Raw genomic sequence first — 23753 nt, 5'->3', positions numbered from 1 at the left:
GTGCCCTGCCTTATTGGCCGGATTGGGGGGCAGTACAGGAAGCTGATTGGTCCATCCTTCACTTCCTGGAGTTTTAAAAGTACGGTTCCCAACAGCTAGCGAGGCTCTTTCTGGCATCAGCACCTGTTTGCTGTTCTTGGTTTCCAAACCTTATTTAGCATTTTTGAATTGTTAGGTTTTGTGCCGTGGTTTTGTTTATAAATTGTATATTTTGTAAATAGTATTAAATCTGTAGGGGTGAACAGCCATTTTCTTTTGATTGTTTTCTCTTGTTTTCACATTAGGGAGTTAGGGTTAGCGACTGTCTTTTGGTTTGTTTATTTCTATCAGGCTAGCTAGCACTTTCTGTGGGAAATGGCTTATTTTGTTTATTATGTTGGCCTTGGTTCGCCCTGAGTTGTAGTGTCATGTTTTGTTTGACACTTTCTTTCGTTTAAAATAAATATCATTCTGTTGGAACATCTCGATCCTGGATTTTGGTTTGGGGATCGGAGAGGGAACATGCTAATTTATCTTTGTATGTTGCACCCTGACCCCCTAGACAGGGGCGTAACAGACCAGTACAGTTATAGTACTTTGTACTTTGCCACATTTATCTTCTTCTTAGCAAGGGTCATGCATTCTGCTTCTCCAGCGTTTTTGAGAGCTGTTGATGATGTCAAATGCAGCTTATGGCCACACTGCTCTCTAAGCGCCTGATCCCGTCCGATCTCGGCAGCCAAATAGGGCTGGGCCTGGTTAGTACTTGGTAGGAAGACCGCCTGGGAATACCAGGTGCTGTAAGCTTTTTTGCTTGGGTTTACGGGCAGCACAAGCTGGTGTTACTGCCTATTTATTCATAGAAATTGTTCTATATTTTCATCAAATTTTGTTCTTTCATTGCTGTTTTGCTACTTTATTGGTTTGTCAACCATCGTGCTTCATTACTAGTAGACCATGTTACGGTCCTGGCCATATGTGTTGTTTTTATTTTCTTGTTCTTATAGGTGCCCTGCCTGATTGGCCGGATTTGGGGGAAGTACAGGAAGCTGATTGGTCCATCCTACACTTCCTGGAGTTTTAAAAGTACGGTTCCCAACAGCTAGCGAGGCTCTTTCTGGCAGCAGCACCTGTTTGCTGTTCTTGGTTTCCAAACCTTATTTAGCATTTTTGAATTGTTAGGTTTTGTGCCGTGGTTTTGTTTATAAATTGTATATTTTGTAAATAGTATTAAATCTGTAGGGGTGGACTGCCATTTTTCTTTTGATTGTTTTCTCTTGTTTTCGCATTAGGGAGTTAGGGTTAGCGACTGTCTTTTGGTTTGTTTCTTTCTATCAGGCTAGCTAGCACTTTCTGTGGGAAATGGCTTATTTTGTTTATTATGTTGGCCTTGGTTCGCCCTGAGTTGTAGTGTCATGTTTTGTTTGACACTTTCTTTCGTTTAAAATAAATATCATTCTGTTGGAACATCTCAATCCTGGATTTTGGTTTGGGGATCGGAGAGGGAACATGCAAATTTATCTTTGTATGTTTCACCCTGACCCCCTAGACAGGGGCGTAACAGACCAGTACAGTTATAGTACTTTGTACTTTGCCACATTTATCTTCTTCTTAGCAAGTGTCATGCATTCTGCTTCTCTAGCGTTTTTAAGAGCTGTTGATGATATCAAATGCATGTTACGGCCACACCGCTCTCTAAGCGCCCGATCTCGTCCGATCTCGGCAGCCAAATAGGGCCGGGCCTGGTTAGTACTTGGTAGGAAGACCGCCTGGGAATACCAGGTGCTGTAAGCTTTTTTGCTTGGGTTTACGGGCAGCTCAAGCTGGTGTTACTGCCTATTTATTCATAGAAATTGTTCTATATTTTCATCAAATTTTGTTCTTTCATTGCTGTTTTGCTACTTTATTGGTTTGTCAACCATCGTGCTTCATTACTAGTAGACCATGTTACGGTCCTGGCCATATGTGTTGTTTTTATTTTCTTGTTCTTATAGGTGCCGTGCCTGATTGGCCGGATTTGGGGGAAGTACAGGAAGCTGATTGGTCCATCCTACACTTCCTGGAGTTTTAAATGTACGGTTCCCAACAGCTAGCGAGGCTCTTTCTGGCAGCAGCACCTGTTTGCTGTTCTTGGTTTCCAAATCTTATTTAGCATTTTTGAATTGTTAGGTTTTGTGCCGTGGTTTTGTTTATAAATTGTATATTTTGTAAATAGTATTAAATCTGTAGGGGTGGACTGCCATTTTTCTTTTGATTGTTTTCTCTTGTTTTCACATTAGGGAGTTAGGGTTAGCGACTGTCTTTTGGTTTGTTTCTTTCTATCAGGCTAGCTAGCACTTTCTGTGGGAAATGGCTTATTTTGTTTATTATGTTGGCCTTGGTTCGCCCTGAGTTGTAGTGTCATGTTTTGTTTGACACTTTCTTTCGTTTAAAATAAATATCATTCTGTTGGAACATCTCGATCCTGGATTTTGGTTTGGGGATCGGAGAGGGAACATGCAAATTTATCTTTGTATGTTTCACCCTGACCCCCTAGACAGGGGCGTAACAGACCAGTACAGTTATAGTACTTTGTACTTTGCCACATTTATCTTCTTCTTAGCAAGTGTCATGCATTCTGCTTCTCTAGCGTTTTTAAGAGCTGTTGATGATGTCAAATGCATGTTACGGCCACACCGCTCTCTAAGCGCCCGATCTCGTCCGATCTCGGCAGCCAAATAGGGCCGGGCCTGGTTAGTACTTGGTAGGAAGACCGCCTGGGAATACCAGGTGCTGTAAGCTTTTTTGCTTGGGTTTACGGGCAGCTCAAGCTGGTGTTACTGCCTATTTATTCATAGAAATTGTTCTATATTTTCATCAAATTTTGTTCTTTCATTGCTGTTTTGCTACTTTATTGGTTTGTCAACCATCGTGCTTCATTACTAGTAGACCATGTTACGGTCCTGGCCATATGTGTTGTTTTTATTTTCTTGTTCTTATAGGTGCCCTGCCTGATTGGCCGGATTTGGGGGAAGTACAGGAAGCTGATTGGTCCATCCTACACTTCCTGGAGTTTTAAAAGTACGGTTCCCAACAGCTAGCGAGGCTCTTTCTGGCAGCAGCACCTGTTTGCTGTTCTTGGTTTCCAAATCTTATTTAGCATTTTTGAATTGTTAGGTTTTGTGCCGTGGTTTTGTTTATAAATTGTATATTTTGTAAATAGTATTAAATCTGTAGGGGTGGACTGCCATTTTCTTTTGATTGTTTTCTCTTGTTTTCACATTAGGGAGTTAGGGTTAGCGACTATCTTTTGGTTTGTTTATTTCTATCAGGCTAGCTAGCACTTTCTGTGGGAAATGGCTTATTTTGTTTATTATGTTGGCCTTGGTTCGCCCTGAGTTGTAGTGTCATGTTTTGTTTGACACTTTCTTTCGTTTAAAATAAATATCATTCTGTTGGAACATCTCAATCCTGGATTTTGGTTTGAGGATCGGAGAGGGAACATGCAAATTTATCTTTGTATGTTTCACCCTGACCCCCTAGACAGGGGCGTAACAGACCAGTACAGTTTATAGTACTTTGTACTTTGCCACATTTATCTTCTTCTTAGCAAGTGTCATGCATTCTGCTTCTCTAGCGTTTTTAAGAGCTGTTGATAATGTCAAATGCAGCTTACGGCCACACCGCTCTCTAAGCGCCCGATCTCGTCCGATCTCGGCAGCCAAATAGAGCCGGGCCTGGTTAGTACTTGGTAGGAAGACCGCCTGGGAATACCAGGTGCTGTAAGCTTTTTTGCTTGGGTTTACGGGCAGCTCAAGCTGGTGTTACTGCCTATTTATTCATAGAAATTGTTCTATATTTTCATCAAATTTTGTTCTTTCATTGCTGTTTTGCTACTTTATTGGTTTGTCAACCATCGTGCTTCATTACTAGTAGACCATGTTACGGTCATGGCCATATGTGTTGTTTTTATTTTCTTGTTCTTATAGGTGCCCTGCCTGATTGGCCGGATTTGGGGGAAGTACAGGAAGCTGATTGGTCCATCCTATACTTCCTGGAGTTTTAAAAGTACGGTTCCCAACAGCTAGCGAGGCTCTTTCTGGCAGCAGCACCTGTTTGCTGTTCTTAGTTTCCAAATCTTATTTAGCATTTTTGAATTGTTAGGTTTTGTGCCGTGGTTTTGTTTATAAATTGTATATTTTGTAAATAGTATTAAATCTGTAGGGGTGTACTGCCATTTTTCTTTTGATTGTTTTCTCTTGTTTTCACATTAGGGAGTTAGGGTTAGCGACTATCTTTTGGTTTGTTTCTTTCTATCAGGCTAGCTAGCACTTTCTGTGGGAAATGGCTTATTTTGTTCATTATGTTGGCCTTGGTTCGCCCTGAGTTGTAGTGTCATGTTTTGTTTGACACTTTCTTTCGTTTAAAATAAATATCATTCTGTTGGAACATCTCGATTCTGGATTTTGGTTTGGGGATCGGAGAGGGAACATGCTAATTTATCTTTGTATGTTGCACCCTGACCCCCTAGACAGGGGCGTAACAGACCAGTACAGTTATAGTACTTTGTACTTTGCCACATTTATCTTCTTCTTAGCAAGTGTCATGCATTCTGCTTCTCCAGCGTTTTTAAGAGCTGTTGATGATGTCAAATGCAGCTTACGGCCACACCGCTCTCTGAGCGCCCGATCTCGTCCGATCTCAGCAGCCAAATAGGGCCGGGCCTGGTTAGTACTTGGTAGGAAGACCGCCTGGGAATACCAGGTGCTGTAAGCTTTTTTGCTTGGGTTTACGGGCAGCTCAAGCTGGTGTTACTGCCTATTTATTCATAGAAATTGTTCTATATTTTCATCAAATTTTGTTCTTTCATTGCTGTTTTGCTACTTTATTGGTTTGTCAACCATCGTGCTTCATTACTAGTAGACCATGTTACGGTCCTGGCCATATGTGTTGTTTTTATTTTCTTGTTCTTATAGGTGCCCTGCCTGATTGGCCGGATTTGGGGGAAGTACAGGAAGCTGATTGGTCCATCCTACACTTCCTGGAGTTTTAAAAGTACGGTTCCCAACAGCTAGCGAGGCTCTTTCTGGCAGCAGCACCTGTTTGCTGTTCTTGGTTTCCAAATCTTATTTAGCATTTTTGAATTGTTAGGTTTTGTGCCGTGGTTTTGTTTATAAATTGTATATTTTGTAAATAGTATTAAATCTGTAGGGGTGGACTGCCATTTTCTTTTGATTGTTTTCTCTTGTTTTCACATTAGGGAGTTAGGGTTAGCGACTGTCTTTTGGTTTGTTTATTTCTATCAGGCTAGCTAGCACTTTCTGTGGGAAATGGCTTATTTTGTTTATTATGTTGGCCTTGGTTCGCCCTGAGTTGTAGTGTCATGTTTTGTTTGACACTTTCTTTCGTTTAAAATAAATATCATTCTGTTGGAACATCTCGATCCTGGATTTTGGTTTGGGGATCGGAGAGGGAACATGCTAATTTATCTTTGTATGTTGCACCCTGACCCCCTAGAAAGGGGCGTAACAGACCAGTACAGTTATAGTACTTTGTACTTTGACACATTTATCTTCTTCTTAGCAAGTGTCATGCATTCTGCTTCTCCAGCGTTTTTAAGAGCTGTTGATGATATCAAATGCATGTTACGGCCACACCGCTCTCTAAGCGCCCGATCTCGTCCGATCTCGGCAGCCAAATAGGGCCGGGCCTGGTTAGTACTTGGTAGGAAGACCGCCTGGGAATACCAGGTGCTGTAAGCTTTTTTGCTTGGGTTTACGGGCAGCTCAAGCTGGTGTTACTGCCTATTTATTCATAGAAATTGTTCTATATTTTCATCAAATTTTGTTCTTTCATTGCTGTTTTGCTACTTTATTGGTTTGTCAACCATCGTGCTTCATTACTAGTAGACCATGTTACGGTCCTGGCCATATGTGTTGTTTTTATTTTCTTGTTCTTATAGGTGCCCTGCCTGATTGGCCGGATTTGGGGGAAGTACAGGATGCTGATTGGTCCATCCTACACTTCCTGGAGTTTTAAATGTACGGTTCCCAACAGCTAGCGAGGCTCTTTCTGGCAGCAGCACCTGTTTGCTGTTCTTGGTTTCCAAATCTTATTTAGCATTTTTGAATTGTTAGGTTTTGTGCCGTGGTTTTGTTTATAAATTGTATATTTTGTAAATAGTATTAAATCTGTAGGGGTGGACTGCCATTTTCTTTTGATTGTTTTCTCTTGTTTTCACATTAGGGAGTTAGGGTTAGCGACTATCTTTTGGTTTGTTTATTTCTATCAGGCTAGCTAGCACTTTCTGTGGGAAATGGCTTATTTTGTTTATTATGTTGGCCTTGGTTCGCCCTGAGTTGTAGTGTCATGTTTTGTTTGACACTTTCTTTCGTTTAAAATAAATATCATTCTGTTGGAACATCTCAATCCTGGATTTTGGTTTGAGGATCGGAGAGGGAACATGCAAATTTATCTTTGTATGTTGCACCCTGACCCCCTAGACAGGGGCGTAACAGACCAGTACAGTTATAGTACTTTGTACTTTGCCACATTTATCTTCTTCTTAGCAAGTGTCATGCATTCTGCTTCTCCAGCGTTTTTAAGAGCTGTTGATGATGTCAAATGCAGCTTACGGCCACACCGCTCTCTGAGCGCCCGATCTCGTCCGATCTCAGCAGCCGAATAGGGCCGGGCCTGGTTAGTACTTGGTAGGAAGACCGCCTGGGAATACCAGGTGCTGTAAGCTTTTTTGCTTGGGTTTACGGGCAGCTCAAGCTGGTGTTACTGCCTATTTATTCATAGAAATTGTTCTATATTTTCATCAAATTTTGTTCTTTCATTGCTGTTTTGCTACTTTATTGGTTTGTCAACCATCGTGCTTCATTACTAGTAGACCATGTTACGGTCCTGGCCATATGTGTTGTTTTTATTTTCTTGTTCTTATAGGTGCCCTGCCTGATTGGCCGGATTTGGGGGAAGTACAGGAAGCTGATTGGTCCATCCTACACTTCCTGGAGTTTTAAAAGTACGGTTCCCAACAGCTAGCGAGGCTCTTTCTGGCAGCAGCACCTGTTTGCTGTTCTTGGTTTCCAAATCTTATTTAGCATTTTTGAATTGTTAGGTTTTGTGCCGTGGTTTTGTTTATAAATTGTATATTTTGTAAATAGTATTAAATCTGTAGGGGTGGACTGCCATTTTCTTTTGATTGTTTTCTCTTGTTTTCACATTAGGGAGTTAGGGTTAGCGACTGTCTTTTGGTTTGTTTATTTCTATCAGGCTAGCTAGCACTTTCTGTGGGAAATGGCTTATTTTGTTTATTATGTTGGCCTTGGTTCGCCCTGAGTTGTAGTGTCATGTTTTGTTTGACACTTTCTTTCGTTTAAAATAAATATCATTCTGTTGGAACATCTCGATCCTGGATTTTGGTTTGGGGATCGGAGAGGGAACATGCTAATTTATCTTTGTATGTTGCACCCTGACCCCCTAGAAAGGGGCGTAACAGACCAGTACAGTTATAGTACTTTGTACTTTGACACATTTATCTTCTTCTTAGCAAGTGTCATGCATTCTGCTTCTCCAGCGTTTTTAAGAGCTGTTGATGATATCAAATGCATGTTACGGCCACACCGCTCTCTAAGCGCCCGATCTCGTCCGATCTCGGCAGCCAAATAGGGCCGGGCCTGGTTAGTACTTGGTAGGAAGACCGCCTGGGAATACCAGGTGCTGTAAGCTTTTTTGCTTGGGTTTACGGGCAGCTCAAGCTGGTGTTACTGCCTATTTATTCATAGAAATTGTTCTATATTTTCATCAAATTTTGTTCTTTCATTGCTGTTTTGCTACTTTATTGGTTTGTCAACCATCGTGCTTCATTACTAGTAGACCATGTTACGGTCCTGGCCATATGTGTTGTTTTTATTTTCTTGTTCTTATAGGTGCCCTGCCTGATTGGCCGGATTTGGGGGAAGTACAGGATGCTGATTGGTCCATCCTACACTTCCTGGAGTTTTAAATGTACGGTTCCCAACAGCTAGCGAGGCTCTTTCTGGCAGCAGCACCTGTTTGCTGTTCTTGGTTTCCAAATCTTATTTAGCATTTTTGAATTGTTAGGTTTTGTGCCGTGGTTTTGTTTATAAATTGTATATTTTGTAAATAGTATTAAATCTGTAGGGGTGAACTGCCATTTTCTTTGGACTGTTTTCACATTAGGGAGTTAGGGTTAGCGACTGTCTTTTGGTTTGTTTCTTTCTATCAGGCTAGCTAGCACTTTCTGTGGGAAATGGCTTATTTTGTTTATTATGTTGGCCTTGGTTCGCCCTGAGTTGTAGTGTCATGTTTTGTTTGACACTTTCTTTCGTTTAAAATAAATATCATTCTGTTGGAACATCTCAATCCTGGATTTTGGTTTGGGGATCGGAGAGGGAACATGCAAATTTATCTTTGTATGTTTCACCCTGACCCCCTAGACAGGGGCGTAACAGACCAGTACAGTTATAGTACTTTGTACTTTGCCACATTTATCTTCTTCTTAGCAAGTGTCATGCATTCTGCTTCTCTAGCGTTTTTAAGAGCTGTTGATGATGTCAAATGCATGTTACGGCCACACCGCTCTCTAAGCGCCCGATCTCGTCCGATCTCGGCAGCCAAATAGGGCCGGGCCTGGTTAGTACTTGGTAGGAAGACCGCCTGGGAATACCAGGTGCTGTAAGCTTTTTTGCTTGGGTTTACGGGCAGCTCAAGCTGGTGTTACTGCCTATTTATTCATAGAAATTGTTCTATATTTTCATCAAATTTTGTTCTTTCATTGCTGTTTTGCTACTTTATTGGTTTGTCAACCATCGTGCTTCATTACTAGTAGACCATGTTACGGTCCTGGCCATATGTGTTGTTTTTATTTTCTTGTTCTTATAGGTGCCCTGCCTGATTGGCCGGATTTGGGGGAAGTACAGGAAGCTGATTGGTCCATCCTACACTTCCTGGAGTTTTAAAAGTACGGTTCCCAACAGCTAGCGAGGCTCTTTCTGGCAGCAGCACCTGTTTGCTGTTCTTGGTTTCCAAATCTTATTTAGCATTTTTGAATTGTTAGGTTTTGTGCCGTGGTTTTGTTTATAAATTGTATATTTTGTAAATAGTATTAAATCTGTAGGGGTGGACTGCCATTTTCTTTTGATTGTTTTCTCTTGTTTTCACATTAGGGAGTTAGGGTTAGCGACTATCTTTTGGTTTGTTTATTTCTATCAGGCTAGCTAGCACTTTCTGTGGGAAATGGCTTATTTTGTTTATTATGTTGGCCTTGGTTCGCCCTGAGTTGTAGTATCATGTTTTGTTTGACACTTTCTTTCGTTTAAAATAAATATCATTCTGTTGGAACATCTCGATCCTGGATTTTGGTTTGGGGATCGGAGAGGGAACATGCTAATTTATCTTTGTATGTTGCACCCTGACCCCCTAGAAAGGGGCGTAACAGACCAGTACAGTTATAGTACTTTGTACTTTGACACATTTATCTTCTTCTTAGCAAGTGTCATGCATTCTGCTTCTCCAGCGTTTTTAAGAGCTGTTGATGATATCAAATGCATGTTACGGCCACACCGCTCTCTAAGCGCCCGATCTCGTCCGATCTCGGCAGCCAAATAGGGCCGGGCCTGGTTAGTACTTGGTAGGAAGACCGCCTGGGAATACCAGGTGCTGTAAGCTTTTTTGCTTGGGTTTACGGGCAGCTCAAGCTGGTGTTACTGCCTATTTATTCATAGAAATTGTTCTATATTTTCATCAAATTTTGTTCTTTCATTGCTGTTTTGCTACTTTATTGGTTTGTCAACCATCGTGCTTCATTACTAGTAGACCATGTTACGGTCCTGGCCATATGTGTTGTTTTTATTTTCTTGTTCTTATAGGTGCCCTGCCTGATTGGCCGGATTTGGGGGAAGTACAGGATGCTGATTGGTCCATCCTACACTTCCTGGAGTTTTAAATGTACGGTTCCCAACAGCTAGCGAGGCTCTTTCTGGCAGCAGCACCTGTTTGCTGTTCTTGGTTTCCAAATCTTATTTAGCATTTTTGAATTGTTAGGTTTTGTGCCGTGGTTTTGTTTATAAATTGTATATTTTGTAAATAGTATTAAATCTGTAGGGGTGAACTGCCATTTTCTTTGGACTGTTTTCACATTAGGGAGTTAGGGTTAGCGACTGTCTTTTGGTTTGTTTCTTTCTATCAGGCTAGCTAGCACTTTCTGTGGGAAATGGCTTATTTTGTTTATTATGTTGGCCTTGGTTCGCCCTGAGTTGTAGTGTCATGTTTTGTTTGACACTTTCTTTCGTTTAAAATAAATATCATTCTGTTGGAACATCTCAATCCTGGATTTTGGTTTGGGGATCGGAGAGGGAACATGCAAATTTATCTTTGTATGTTTCACCCTGACCCCCTAGACAGGGGCGTAACAGACCAGTACAGTTATAGTACTTTGTACTTTGCCACATTTATCTTCTTCTTAGCAAGTGTCATGCATTCTGCTTCTCTAGCGTTTTTAAGAGCTGTTGATGATGTCAAATGCATGTTACGGCCACACCGCTCTCTAAGCGCCCGATCTCGTCCGATCTCGGCAGCCAAATAGGGCCGGGCCTGGTTAGTACTTGGTAGGAAGACCGCCTGGGAATACCAGGTGCTGTAAGCTTTTTTGCTTGGGTTTACGGGCAGCTCAAGCTGGTGTTACTGCCTATTTATTCATAGAAATTGTTCTATATTTTCATCAAATTTTGTTCTTTCATTGCTGTTTTGCTACTTTATTGGTTTGTCAACCATCGTGCTTCATTACTAGTAGACCATGTTACGGTCCTGGCCATATGTGTTGTTTTTATTTTCTTGTTCTTATAGGTGCCCTGCCTGATTGGCCGGATTTGGGGGAAGTACAGGAAGCTGATTGGTCCATCCTACACTTCCTGGAGTTTTAAAAGTACGGTTCCCAACAGCTAGCGAGGCTCTTTCTGGCAGCAGCAACTGTTTGCTGTTCTTGGTTTCCAAATCTTATTTAGCATTTTTGAATTGTTAGGTTTTGTGCCGTGGTTTTGTTTATAAATTGTATATTTTGTAAATAGTATTAAATCTGTAGGGGTGGACTGCCATTTTCTTTTGATTGTTTTCTCTTGTTTTCACATTAGGGAGTTAGGGTTAGCGACTATCTTTTGGTTTGTTTATTTCTATCAGGCTAGCTAGCACTTTCTGTGGGAAATGGCTTATTTTGTTTATTATGTTGGCCTTGGTTCGCCCTGAGTTGTAGTATCATGTTTTGTTTGACACTTTCTTTCGTTTAAAATAAATATCATTCTGTTGGAACATCTCAATCCTGGATTTTGGTTTGAGGATCGGAGAGGGAACATGCAAATTTATCTTTGTATGTTTCACCCTGACCCCCTAGACAGGGGCGTAACAGACCAGTACAGTTTATAGTACTTTGTACTTTGCCACATTTATCTTCTTCTTAGCAAGTGTCATGCATTCTGCTTCTCTAGCGTTTTTAAGAGCTGTTGATAATGTCAAATGCAGCTTACGGCCACACCGCTCTCTAAGCGCCCGATCTCGTCCGATCTCGGCAGCCAAATAGAGCCGGGCCTGGTTAGTACTTGGTAGGAAGACCGCCTGGGAATACCAGGTGCTGTAAGCTTTTTTGCTTGGGTTTACGGGCAGCTCAAGCTGGTGTTACTGCCTATTTATTCATAGAAATTGTTCTATATTTTCATCAAATTTTGTTCTTTCATTGCTGTTTTGCTACTTTATTGGTTTGTCAACCATCGTGCTTCATTACTAGTAGACCATGTTACGGTCATGGCCATATGTGTTGTTTTTATTTTCTTGTTCTTATAGGTGCCCTGCCTGATTGGCCGGATTTGGGGGAAGTACAGGAAGCTGATTGGTCCATCCTACACTTCCTGGAGTTTTAAAAGTACGGTTCCCAACAGCTAGCGAGGCTCTTTCTGGCAGCAGCACCTGTTTGCTGTTCTTAGTTTCCAAATCTTATTTAGCATTTTTGAATTGTTAGGTTTTGTGCCGTGGTTTTGTTTATAAATTGTATATTTTGTAAATAGTATTAAATCTGTAGGGGTGTACTGCCATTTTTCTTTTGATTGTTTTCTCTTGTTTTCACATTAGGGAGTTAGGGTTAGCGACTATCTTTTGGTTTGTTTCTTTCTATCAGGCTAGCTAGCACTTTCTGTGGGAAATGGCTTATTTTGTTTATTATGTTGGCCTTGGTTCGCCCTGAGTTGTAGTGTCATGTTTTGTTTGACACTTTCTTTCGTTTAAAATAAATATCATTCTGTTGGAACATCTCGATTCTGGATTTTGGTTTGGGGATCGGAGAGGGAACATGCTAATTTATCTTTGTATGTTGCACCCTGACCCCCTAGACAGGGGCGTAACAGACCAGTACAGTTATAGTACTTTGTACTTTGCCACATTTATCTTCTTCTTAGCAAGTGTCATGCATTCTGCTTCTCCAGCGTTTTTAAGAGCTGTTGATGATGTCAAATGCAGCTTACGGCCACACCGCTCTCTGAGCGCCCGATCTCGTCCGATCTCAGCAGCCGAATAGGGCCGGGCCTGGTTAGTACTTGGTAGGAAGACCGCCTGGGAATACTAGGTGCTGTAAGCTTTTTTGCTTGGGTTTACGGGCAGCACAAGCTGGTGTTACTGCCTATTTATTCATAGAAATTGTTCTATATTTTCATCACATTTTGTTCTTTCATTGCTGTTTTGCTACTTTATTGGTTTGCCAACCATCGTGCTTCATTACTAGTAGACCATGTTACGGTCCTGGCCATATGTGTTGTTTTTATTTTCTTGTTCTTATAGGTGCCCTGCCTGATTGGCTGGATTGGGGGGCAGTACAGGAAGCTGATTGGTCCATCCTACACTTCCTGGAGTTTTAAAAGTATGGTTCCCAACAGCTAGCGAGGCTCTTTCTGGCATCAACACCTGTTTGCTGTTCTTGGTTTCCAAACCTTATTTAGCATTTTTGAATTGTTAGGTTTTGTGCCGTGGTTTTGTTTATAAATTGTATATTTTGTAAATAGTATTAAATCTGTAGGGGTGGACTGCCATTTTTCTTTTGATTGTTTTCTCTTGTTTTCACATTAGGGAGTTAGGGTTAGCGACTGTCTTTTGGTTTGTTTCTTTCTATCAGGCTAGCTAGCACTTTCTGTGGGAAATGGCTTATTTTGTTTATTATGTTGGCCTTGGTTCGCCCTGAGTTGTAGTGTCATGTTTTGTTTGACACTTTCTTTCGTTTAAAATAAATATCATTCTGTTGGAACATCTCAATCCTGGATTTTGGTTTGGGGATCGGAGAGGGAACATGCAAATTTATCTTTGTATGTTTCACCCTGACCCCCTAGACAGGGGCGTAACAGACCAGTACAGTTATAGTACTTTGTACTTTGCCACATTTATCTTCTTCTTAGCAAGTGTCATGCATTCTGCTTCTCTAGCGTTTTTAAGAGCTGTTGATGATGTCAAATGCATGTTACGGCCACACCGCTCTCTAAGCGCCCGATCTCGTCCGATCTCAGCAGCCAAATAGGGCCGGGCCTGGTTAGTACTTGGTAGGAAGACCGCCTGGGAATACCAGGTGCTGTAAGCTTTTTTGCTTGGGTTTACGGGCAGCTCAAGCTGGTGTTACTGCCTATTTATTCATAGAAATTGTTCTATATTTTCATCAAATTTTGTTCTTTCATTGCTGTTTTGCTACTTTATTGGTTTGTCAACCATCGTGCTTCATTACTAGTAGACCATGTTACGGTCCTGGCCATATGTGTTGTTTTTATTTTCTTGTTCTTATAGGTGCCCTGCCTGATTGGCCGGATTTGGGGGAAGTACAGGAAGCTGATTGGTCCATCCTACACTTCCTGGAGTTTTAAAAGTACGGTTCCCAACAGCTAGCGAGGCTCTTTCTGGCAGCAGCACCTGTTTGCTGTTCTTGGTTTCCAAATCTTATTTAGCATTTTTGAATCGTTAGGTTTTGTGCCGTGGTTTTGTTTATAAATTGTATATTTTGTAAATAGTATTAAATCTGTAGGGGTGAACTGCCATTTTCTTTGGACTGTTTTCACATTAGGGAGTTAGGGTTAGCGACTGTCTTTTGGTTTGTTTCTTTCTATCAGGCTAGCTAGCACTTTCTGTGGGAAATGGCTTATTTTGTTTATTATGTTGGCCTTGGTTCGCCCTGAGTTGTAGTGTCATGTTTTGTTTGACACTTTCTTTCGTTTAAAATAAATATAATTCTGTTGGAACATCTCAATCCTGGATTTTGGTTTGGGGATCGGAGAGGGAACATGCAAATTTATCTTTGTATGTTTCACCCTGATCCCCTAGACAGGGGCGTAACAGACCAGTACAGTTATAGTACTTTGTACTTTGCCACATTTATCTTCTTCTTAGCAAGTGTCATGCATTCTGCTTCTCTAGCGTTTTTAAGAGCTGTTGATGATGTCAAATGCAGCTTACGGCCACACCGCTCTCTAAGTGCCCGATCTCGTCCGATCTCGGCAGCCAAATAGAGCCGGGCCTGGTTAGTACTTGGTAGGAAGACCGCCTGGGAATACCAGGTGCTGTAAGCTTTTTTGCTTGGGTTTACGGGCAGCACAAGCTGGTGTTACTGCCTATTTATTCGTAGAAATTGTTCTATATTTTCATCAAATTTTGTTCTTTCATTGCTGTTTTGCTACTTTATTGGTTTGTCAACCATCGTGCTTCATTACTAGTAGACCATGTTACGGTCCTGGCCATATGTGTTGTTTTTATTTTCTTGTTCTTATAGGTGCCCTGCCTGATTGGCCGGATTTGGGGGAAGTACAGGAAGCTGATTGGTCCATCCTACACTTCCTGGAGTTTTAAAAGTACGGTTCCCAACAGCTAGCGAGGCTCTTTCTGGCAGCAGCACCTGTTTGCTGTTCTTGGTTTCCAAATCTTATTTAGCATTTTTGAATCGTTAGGTTTTGTGCCGTGGTTTTGTTTATAAATTGTATATTTTGTAAATAGTATTAAATCTGTAGGGGTGAACTGCCATTTTCTTTGGACTGTTTTCACATTAGGGAGTTAGGGTTAGCGACTGTCTTTTGGTTTGTTTCTTTCTATCAGGCTAGCTAGCACTTTCTGTGGGAAATGGCTTATTTTGTTTATTATGTTGGCCTTGGTTCGCCCTGAGTTGTAGTGTCATGTTTTGTTTGACACTTTCTTTCGTTTAAAATAAATATCATTCTGTTGGAACATCTCAATCCTGGATTTTGGTTTGGGGATCGGAGAGGGAACATGCAAATTTATCTTTGTATGTTTCACCCTGATCCCCTAGACAGGGGCGTAACAGACCAGTACAGTTATAGTACTTTGTACTTTGCCACATTTATCTTCTTCTTAGCAAGTGTCATGCATTCTGCTTCTCTAGCGTTTTTAAGAGCTGTTGATGATGTCAAATGCAGCTTACGGCCACACCGCTCTCTAAGTGCCCGATCTCGTCCGATCTCGGCAGCCAAATAGAGCTGGGCCTGGTTAGTACTTGGTAGGAAGACCGCCTGGGAATACCAGGTGCTGTAAGCTTTTTTGCTTGGGTTTACGGGCAGCACAAGCTGGTGTTACTGCCTATTTATTCGTAGAAATTGTTCTATATTTTCATCAAATTTTGTTCTTTCATTGCTGTTTTGCTACTTTATTGGTTTGTCAACCATCGTGCTTCATTACTAGTAGACCATGTTACGGTCCTGGCCATATGTGTTGTTTTTATTTTCTTGTTCTTATAGGTGCCCTGCCTGATTGGCCGGATTTGGGGGAAGTACAGGAAGCTGATTGGTCCATCCTACACTTCCTGGAGTTTTAAAAGTACGGTTCCCAACAGCTAGCGAGGCTCTTTCTGGCAGCAGCACCTGTTTGCTGTTCTTGGTTTCCAAACCTTATTTAGCATTTTTGAATTGTTAGGTTTTGTGCCGTGGTTTTGTTTATAAATTGTATATTTTGTAAATAGTATTAAATCTGTAGGGGTGAACTGCCATTTTCTTTGGACTGTTTTCACATTAGGGAGTTAGGGTTAGCGACTGTCTTTTGGTTTGTTTATTTCTATCAGGCTAGCTAGCACTCTCTGTGGGAAATGGCTTATTTTGTTTATTATGTTGGCCTTGGTTCGCCCTGAGTTGTAGTGTCATGTTTTGTTTGACACTTTCTTTCGTTTAAAATAAATATCATTCTGTTGGAACATCTCGATCCTGGATTTTGGTTTGGGGATCGGAGAGGGAACATGCTAATTTATCTTTGTATGTGGCACCCTGACCCCCTAGACAGGGGCGTAACAGACCAGTACAGTTATAGTACTTTGTACTTTGCCACATTTATCTTCTTCTTAGCAAGTGTCATGCATTCTGCTTCTCCAGCGTTTTTAAGAGCTGTTGATGATGTCAAATGCAGCTTACGGCCACACCGCTCTCTAAGCGCCCGATCTCGTCCGATCTCGGCAGCCAAATAGAGCCGGGCCTGGTTAGTACTTGGTAGGAAGACCGCCTGGGAATACCAGGTGCTGTAAGCTTTTTTGCTTGGGTTTACGGGCAGCACAAGCTGGTGTTACTGCCTATTTATTCATAGAAATTGTTCTATATTTTCATCAAATTTTGTTCTTTCATTGCTGTTTTGCTACTTTATTGGTTTGTCAACCATCGTGCTTCATTACTAATAGACCATGTTACGGTCCTGGCCATATGTGTTGTTTTTATTTTCTTGTTCTTATAGGTGCCCTGCCTGATTGGCCGGATTGGGGGGCAGTACCGGAAGCTGAGTGGTCCATCCTACACTTCCTGGAGTTTTAAAAGTACGGTTCCCAACAGCTAGCGAGGCTCTTTCTGGCATCAGCACCTGTTTGCTGTTCTTGGTTTCCAAACCTTATTTAGTATTTCTGAATTGTTAGGTTTTGTGCCGTGGTTTTGTTTATAAATTGTATATTTTGTAAATAGTATTAAATCTGTAGGGGTGGACTGCCATTTTCTTTTGATTGTTTTCTCTTGTTTTCACATTAGGGAGTTAGGGTTAGCGACTATCTTTTGGTTTTTTTTATTTCTATCAGGCTAGCTAGCACTTTCTGTGGGAAATGGCTTATTTTGTTTATTATGTTGGCCTTGGTTCGCCCTGAGTTGTAGTGTCATGTTTTGTTTGACACTTTCTTTCGTTTAAAATAAATATCATTCTGTTGGAACATCTCGATCCTGGATTTTGGTTTGGGGATCGGAGAGGGAACATGCTAATTTATCTTTGTATGTTGCACCCTGACCCCCTAGACAGGGGCGTAACAGACCAGTACAGTTATAGTACTTTGTACTTTGCCACATTTATCTTCTTCTTAGCAAGTGTCATGCATTCTGCTTCTCCAGCGTTTTTAAGAGCTGTTGATGATGTCAAATGCAGCTTATGGCCACACCGCTCTCTAAGCGCCCGATCTCGTCAGATCTCGGCAGCCAAATAGAGCCGGGCCTGGTTAGTACTTGGTAGGAAGACCGCCTGGGAATACCAGGTGCTGTAAGCTTTTTTGCTTGGGTTTACGGCCAGCACAAGCTGGTGTTACTGCCTATTTATTCATAGAAATTGTTCTATATTTTCATCAAATTTTGTTCTTTCATTTCTGTTTTGCTACTTTATTGGTTTGTCAACCATCTTGCTTCATTACTAGTAGACCATGTTACGGTCCTGGCCATATGTGTTGTTTTTATTTTGTTGTTCTTATAGGTGCCCTGCCTGATTGGCCGGATTTGGGGGAAGTACAGGAAGCTGATTGGTCCATCCTACACTTCCTGGAGTTTTAAAAGTACGGTTCCCAACAGCTAGCGAGGCTCTTTCTGGCAGCAGCACCTGTTTGCTGTTCTTGCTTTCCAAACCTTATTTAGCATTTTTGAATTGTTAGGTTTTGTGCCGTGGTTTTGTTTATAAATTGTATATTTTGTAAATAGTATTAAATCTGTAGGGGTGGACTGCCATTTTTCTTTTGATTGTTTTCACATTAGAGAGTTGGGGTTAGCGACTGTCTTTTGGTTTGTTTATTTCTATCAGGCTAGCTAGCACTTTCTGTGGGAAATGGCTTATTTTGTTTATTATGTTGGCCTTGGTTCGCCCTGAGTTGTAGTGTCATGTTTTGTTTGACACTTTCTTTCGTTTAAAATAAATATCATTCTGTTGGAACATCTCGATCCTGGATTTTGGTTTGGGGATCGGAGAGGGAACATGCTAATTTATCTTTGTATGTTGCACCCTGACCCCCTAGACAGAGGCGTAACAGACCAGTACAGTTATAGTACTTTGTACTTTGCCACATTTATCTTCTTCTTAGCAAGGGTCATGCATTCTGCTTCTCCAGCGTTTTTGAGAGCTGTTGATGATGTCAAATGCAGCTTACGGCCACACTGCTCTCTAAGCGCCCGATCCCGTCCGATCTCGGCAGCCAAATAGGGCCGGGCCTTGTTAGTACTTGGTAGGAAGACCGCCTGGGAATACCACGTGCTGTAAGCTTCTTTGCTTGGGTTTACGGGCAGCACAAGCTGGTGTTACTGCCTATTTATTCATAGAAATTGTTCTATATTTTCATCAAATTTTGTTCTTTCATTGCTGTTTTGCTACTTGATTGGTTTGTCAACCATCGTGCTTCATTACTAATAGACCATGTTACGGTCCTGGCCATATGTGTTGTTTTTATTTTCTTGTTCTTATAGGTGCCCTGCCTGATTGGCCGGATTGGGGGGCAGTACAGGAAGCTGATTGGTCCATCCTACACTTCCTGGAGTTTTAAAAGTACGGTTCCCAACAGCTAGCGAGGCTCTTTCTGGCATCAGCACCTGTTTGCTGTTCTTGGTTTCCAAACCTTATTTAGCATTTTTGAATTATTAGGTTTTGTGCCGTGGTTTTGTTTATAAATTGTATATTTTGTAAATAGTATTAAATCTGTAGGGGTGAACTGCCATTTTCTTTGGACTGTTTTCACATTAGGGAGTTAGGGTTAGCGACTGTCTTTTGGTTTGTTTATTTCTATCAGGCTAGCTAGCACTTTCTGTGGGAAATGGCTTATTTTGTTTATTATGTTGGCCTTGGTTCGCCCTGAGTTGTAGTGTCATGTTTTGTTTGACACTTTCTTTCGTTTAAAATAAATATCATTCTGTTGGAACATCTCGATCCTGGATTTTGGTTTGGGGATCGGAGAGGGAACATGCTAATTTATCTTTGTATGTGGCACCCTGACCCCCTAGACAGGGGCGTAACAGACCAGTACAGTTATAGTACTTTGTACTTTGCCACATTTATCTTCTTCTTAGCAAGTGTCATGCATTCTGCTTCTCCAGCGTTTTTAAGAGCTGTTGATGATGTCAAATGCAGCTTACGGCCACACCGCTCTCTAAGCGCCCGATCTCGTCCGATCTCGGCAGCCAACTAGAGCCGGGCCTGGTTAGTACTTGGTAGGAAGACCGCCTGGGAATACCAGGTGCTGTAAGCTTTTTTGCTTGGGTTTACGGGCAGCACAAGCTGGTGTTACTGCCTATTTATTCATAGAAATTGTTCTATATTTTCATCAAATTTTGTTCTTTCATTGCTGTTTTGCTACTTTATTGGTTTGTCAACCATCGTGCTTCATTACTAATAGACCATGTTACGGTCCTGGCCATATGTGTTGTTTTTATTTTCTTGTTCTTATAGGTGCCCTGCCTGATTGGCCGGATTGGGGGGCAGTAACGGAAGCTGAGTGGTCCATCCTACACTTCCTGGAGTTTTAAAAATACGGTTCCCAACAGCTAGCGAGGCTCTTTCTGGCATCAGCACCTGTTTGCTGTTCTTGGTTTCCAAACCTTATTTAGTATTTCTGAATTGTTAGGTTTTGTGCCGTGGTTTTGTTTATAAATTGTATATTTTGTAAATAGTATTAAATCTGTAGGGGTGAACTACCATTTTCTTTGGACTGTTTTCACATTAGGGAGTTAGGGTTAGCGACTGTCTTTTGGTTTGTTTATTTCTATCAGGCTAGCTAGCACTTTCTGTGGGAAATGGCTTATTTTGTTTATTATGTTGGCCTTGGTTCGCCCTGAGTTGTAGTGTCATGTTTTGTTTGACACTTTCTTTCGTTTAAAATAAATATCATTCTGTTGGAACATCTCGATCCTGGATTTTGGTTTGGGGATCGGAGAGGGAACATGCTAATTTATCTTTGTATGTTGCACCCTGACCCCCTAGACAGGGGCGTAACAGACCAGTACAGTTATAGTACTTTGTACTTTGCCACATTTATCTTCTTCTTAGCAAGTGTCATGCATTCTGCTTCTCCAGCGTTTTTGAGAGCTGTTGATGATGTCAAATGCAGCTTATGGCCACACTGCTCTCTAAGCGCCCGATCCCGTCCGATCTCGGCAGCCAAATAGGGCCGGGCCTTGTTAGTACTTGGTAGGAAGACCGCCTGGGAATACCAGGTGCTGTAAGCTTCTTTGCTTGGGTTTACGGGCAGCACAAGCTGGTGTTACTGCCTATTTATTCATAGAAATTGTTCTATATTTTCATCAAATTTTGTTCTTTCATTGCTGTTTTGCTACTTTATTGGTTTGCCAACCATCGTGCTTCATTACTAGTAGACCATGTTACGGTCCTGGCCATATGTGTTGTTTTTATTTTCTTGTTCTTATAGGTGCCCTGCCTGATTGGCTGGATTGGGGGGCAGTACAGGAAGCTGATTGGTCCATCCTACACTTCCTGGAGTTTTAAAAGTACGGTTCCCAACAGCTAGCGAGGCTCTTTCTGGCATCAGCACCTGTTTGCTGTTCTTGGTTTCCAAACCTTATTTAGCATTTTTGAATTGTTAGGTTTTGTGCCGTGGTTTTGTTTATAAATTGTATATTTTGTAAATAGTATTAAATCTGTAGGGGTGGACTGCCATTTTTCTTTTGATTGTTTTCTCTTGTTTTCACATTAGGGAGTTAGGGTTAGCGACTGTCTTTTGGTTTGTTTCTTTCTATCAGGCTAGCTAGCACTTTCTGTGGGAAATGGCTTATTTTGTTTATTATGTTGGCCTTGGTTCGCCCTGAGTTGTAGTGTCATGTTTTGTTTGACACTTTCTTTCGTTTAAAATAAATATCATTCTGTTGGAACATCTCAATCCTGGATTTTGGTTTGGGGATCGGAGAGGGAACATGCAAATTTATCTTTGTATGTTTCACCCTGACCCCCTTGACAGGGGCGGAACAGACCAGTACAGTTATAGTACATTGTCCTTTGCCACATTTATCTTTTTCTTAGCAAGTGTCATGCATTCTGCTTCTCTAGCGTTTTTAAGAGCTGTTGATGATGTCAAATGCATGTTACGGCCACACCGCTCTCTAAGCGTCCGATCTCGGCAGCCAAATAGGGCCGGGCCTGGTTAGTACTTGGTAGGAAGACCGCCTGGGAATACCAGGTGCTGTAAGCTTTTTTGCTTGGGTTTACGGGCAGCTCAAGCTGGTGTTACTGCCTATTTATTCATAGAAATTGTTCTATATTTTCATCAAATTTTGTTCTTTCATTGCTGTTTTGCTACTTTATTGGTTTGTCAACCATCGTGCTTCATTACTAGTAGACCATGTTACGGTCATGGCCATATGTGTTGTTTTTATTTTCTTGTTCTTATAGGTGCCCTGCCTGATTGGCCGGATTTGGGGGAAGTACAGGAAGCTGATTGGTCCATCCTACACTTCCTGGAGTTTTAAAAGTACGGTTCCCAACAGCTAGCGAGGCTCTTTCTGGCAGCAGCACCTGTTTGCTGTTCTTAGTTTCCAAATCTTATTTAGCATTTTTGAATTGTTAGGTTTTGTGCCGTGGTTTTGTTTATAAATTGTATATTTTGTAAATAGTATTAAATCTGTAGGGGTGGACTGCCATTTTCTTTGGACTGTTTTCACATTAGGGAGTTAGGGTTAGCGACTATCTTTTGGTTTGTTTATTTCTATCAGGCTAGCTAGCACTTTCTGTGGGAAATGGCTTATTTTGTTTATTATGTTGGCCTTGGTTCGCCCTGAGTTGTAGTGTCATGTTTTGTTTGACACTTTCTTTCGTTTAAAATAAATATCATTCTGTTGGAACATCTCGATTCTGGATTTTGGTTTGGGGATCGGAGAGGGAACATGCTAATTTATCTTTGTATGTTGCACCCTGACCCCCTAGACAGGGGCGTAACAGACCAGTACAGTTATAGTACTTTGTACTTTGCCACATTTATCTTTATCTTAGCAAGTGTCATGCATTCTGCTTCTCCAACGTTTTTAAGAGCTGTTGATGATGTCAAATGCAGCTTACGGCCACACCGCTCTCTGAGCGCCCGATCTCGTCCGATCTCGGCAGCCAAATAGGGCCGGACCTGGTTAGTACTTGGTAGGAAGACCGCCTGGGAATACCAGGTGCTGTAAGCTTTTTTGCTTGGGTTTACGGGCAGCACAAGCTGGTGTTACTGCCTATTTATTCATAAAAATTGTTCTATATTTTCATCAAATTTTGTTCTTTCATTGCTGTTTTGCTACTTTATTGGTTTGTCAACCATCGTGCTTCATTACTAGTAGACCATGTTACGGTCCTGGCCATATGTGTTGTTTTTATTTTCTTGTTCTTATAGGTGTCCTGCCTGATTGGCTGGATTGGGGGGCAGTACAGGAAGCTGATTGGTCCATCCTACACTTCCTGGAGTTTTAAAAGTATGGTTCCCAACAGCTAGCGAGGCTCTTTCTGGCATCAGCACCTGTTTGCTGTTCTTGGTTTCCAAACCTTATTTAGCATTTTTGAATTGTTAGGTTTTGTGCCGTGGTTTTGTTTATAAATTGTATATTTTGTAAATAGTATTAAATCTGTAGGGGTGGACTGCCATTTTTCTTTTGATTGTTTTCTCTTGTTTTCACATTAGGGAGTTAGGGTTAGCGACTGTCTTTTGGTTTGTTTCTTTCTATCAGGCTAGCTAGCACTTTCTGTGGGAAATGGCTTATTTTGTTTATTATGTTGGCCTTGGTTCGCCCTGAGTTGTAGTGTCATGTTTTGTTTGACACTTTCTTTCGTTTAAAATAAATATCATTCTGTTGGAACATCTCAATCCTGGATTTTGGTTTGGGGATCGGAGAGGGAACATGCAAATTTATCTTTGTATGTTTCACCCTGACCCCCTAGACAGGGGCGTAACAGACCAGTACAGTTATAGTACTTTGTACTTTGCCACATTTATCTTCTTCTTAGCAAGTGTCATGCATTCTGCTTCTCTAGCGTTTTTAAGAGCTGTTGATGATGTCAAATGCATGTTACAGCCACACCGCTCTCTAAGCGCCCGATCTCGTCCGATCTCGGCAGCCAAATAGGGCCGGGCCTGGTTAGTACTTGGTAGGAAGACCGCCTGGGAATACCAGGTGCTGTAAGCTTTTTTGCTTGGGTTTACGGGCAGCTCAAGCTGGTGTTACTGCCTATTTATTCATAGAAATTGTTCTATATTTTCATCAAATTTTGTTCTTTCATTGCTGTTTTGCTACTTTATTGGTTTGTCAACCATCGTGCTTCATTACTAGTAGACCATGTTACGGTCCTGGCCATATGTGTTGTTTTTATTTTCTTGTTCTTATAGGTGCCCTGCCTGATTGGCCGGATTTGGGGGAAGTACAGGAAGCTGATTGGTCCATCCTACACTTCCTGGAGTTTTAAAAGTACGGTTCCCAACAGCTAGCGAGGCTCTTTCTGGCAGCAGCACCTGTTTGCTGTTCTTGGTTTCCAAATCTTATTTAGCATTTTTGAATTGTTAGGTT

The 23753-nt window shown here is 41.5% G+C and overlaps 23 pseudogenes; all 23 read left to right on the top strand.

Moving 5' to 3' along the window:
- Window positions 1-667: 667 nt before the first annotated feature.
- Window positions 668-786, top strand: LOC137122521 (5S ribosomal RNA; annotated as a pseudogene).
- An 868-nt stretch (window positions 787-1654) lies between these two features.
- Window positions 1655-1773, top strand: LOC137122537 (5S ribosomal RNA; annotated as a pseudogene).
- Window positions 1774-2641: 868 nt separating this feature from the next.
- On the top strand, window positions 2642-2760 carry LOC137122536 (5S ribosomal RNA; annotated as a pseudogene).
- An 868-nt stretch (window positions 2761-3628) lies between these two features.
- On the top strand, window positions 3629-3747 carry LOC137122507 (5S ribosomal RNA; annotated as a pseudogene).
- Window positions 3748-4615: 868 nt separating this feature from the next.
- LOC137122539 (5S ribosomal RNA) lies at window positions 4616-4734 on the top strand (annotated as a pseudogene).
- An 867-nt stretch (window positions 4735-5601) lies between these two features.
- LOC137122535 (5S ribosomal RNA) lies at window positions 5602-5720 on the top strand (annotated as a pseudogene).
- An 867-nt stretch (window positions 5721-6587) lies between these two features.
- On the top strand, window positions 6588-6706 carry LOC137122547 (5S ribosomal RNA; annotated as a pseudogene).
- An 867-nt stretch (window positions 6707-7573) lies between these two features.
- Window positions 7574-7692, top strand: LOC137122534 (5S ribosomal RNA; annotated as a pseudogene).
- Window positions 7693-8549: 857 nt separating this feature from the next.
- Window positions 8550-8668, top strand: LOC137122533 (5S ribosomal RNA; annotated as a pseudogene).
- An 867-nt stretch (window positions 8669-9535) lies between these two features.
- LOC137122532 (5S ribosomal RNA) lies at window positions 9536-9654 on the top strand (annotated as a pseudogene).
- Window positions 9655-10511: 857 nt separating this feature from the next.
- On the top strand, window positions 10512-10630 carry LOC137122531 (5S ribosomal RNA; annotated as a pseudogene).
- An 868-nt stretch (window positions 10631-11498) lies between these two features.
- On the top strand, window positions 11499-11617 carry LOC137122506 (5S ribosomal RNA; annotated as a pseudogene).
- An 868-nt stretch (window positions 11618-12485) lies between these two features.
- LOC137122550 (5S ribosomal RNA) lies at window positions 12486-12604 on the top strand (annotated as a pseudogene).
- Window positions 12605-13472: 868 nt separating this feature from the next.
- Window positions 13473-13591, top strand: LOC137122545 (5S ribosomal RNA; annotated as a pseudogene).
- An 857-nt stretch (window positions 13592-14448) lies between these two features.
- On the top strand, window positions 14449-14567 carry LOC137122516 (5S ribosomal RNA; annotated as a pseudogene).
- An 857-nt stretch (window positions 14568-15424) lies between these two features.
- LOC137122510 (5S ribosomal RNA) lies at window positions 15425-15543 on the top strand (annotated as a pseudogene).
- An 857-nt stretch (window positions 15544-16400) lies between these two features.
- On the top strand, window positions 16401-16519 carry LOC137122552 (5S ribosomal RNA; annotated as a pseudogene).
- An 868-nt stretch (window positions 16520-17387) lies between these two features.
- LOC137122514 (5S ribosomal RNA) lies at window positions 17388-17506 on the top strand (annotated as a pseudogene).
- Window positions 17507-18364: 858 nt separating this feature from the next.
- Window positions 18365-18483, top strand: LOC137122549 (5S ribosomal RNA; annotated as a pseudogene).
- Window positions 18484-19340: 857 nt separating this feature from the next.
- Window positions 19341-19459, top strand: LOC137122512 (5S ribosomal RNA; annotated as a pseudogene).
- Window positions 19460-20316: 857 nt separating this feature from the next.
- LOC137122543 (5S ribosomal RNA) lies at window positions 20317-20435 on the top strand (annotated as a pseudogene).
- A 1834-nt stretch (window positions 20436-22269) lies between these two features.
- LOC137122522 (5S ribosomal RNA) lies at window positions 22270-22388 on the top strand (annotated as a pseudogene).
- Window positions 22389-23256: 868 nt separating this feature from the next.
- Window positions 23257-23375, top strand: LOC137122538 (5S ribosomal RNA; annotated as a pseudogene).
- The last annotated feature ends 378 nt before the right edge of the window (window positions 23376-23753 follow it).

This window comes from Channa argus, unplaced genomic scaffold (genome assembly GCF_033026475.1).
Source record: "Channa argus isolate prfri unplaced genomic scaffold, Channa argus male v1.0 Contig165, whole genome shotgun sequence".
NCBI lineage: Eukaryota > Metazoa > Chordata > Actinopteri > Anabantiformes > Channidae > Channa > Channa argus.
The sequence above is the reverse complement of the archived record's forward strand: the minus strand, read 5'-3'. Positions and strand labels throughout refer to the sequence as shown.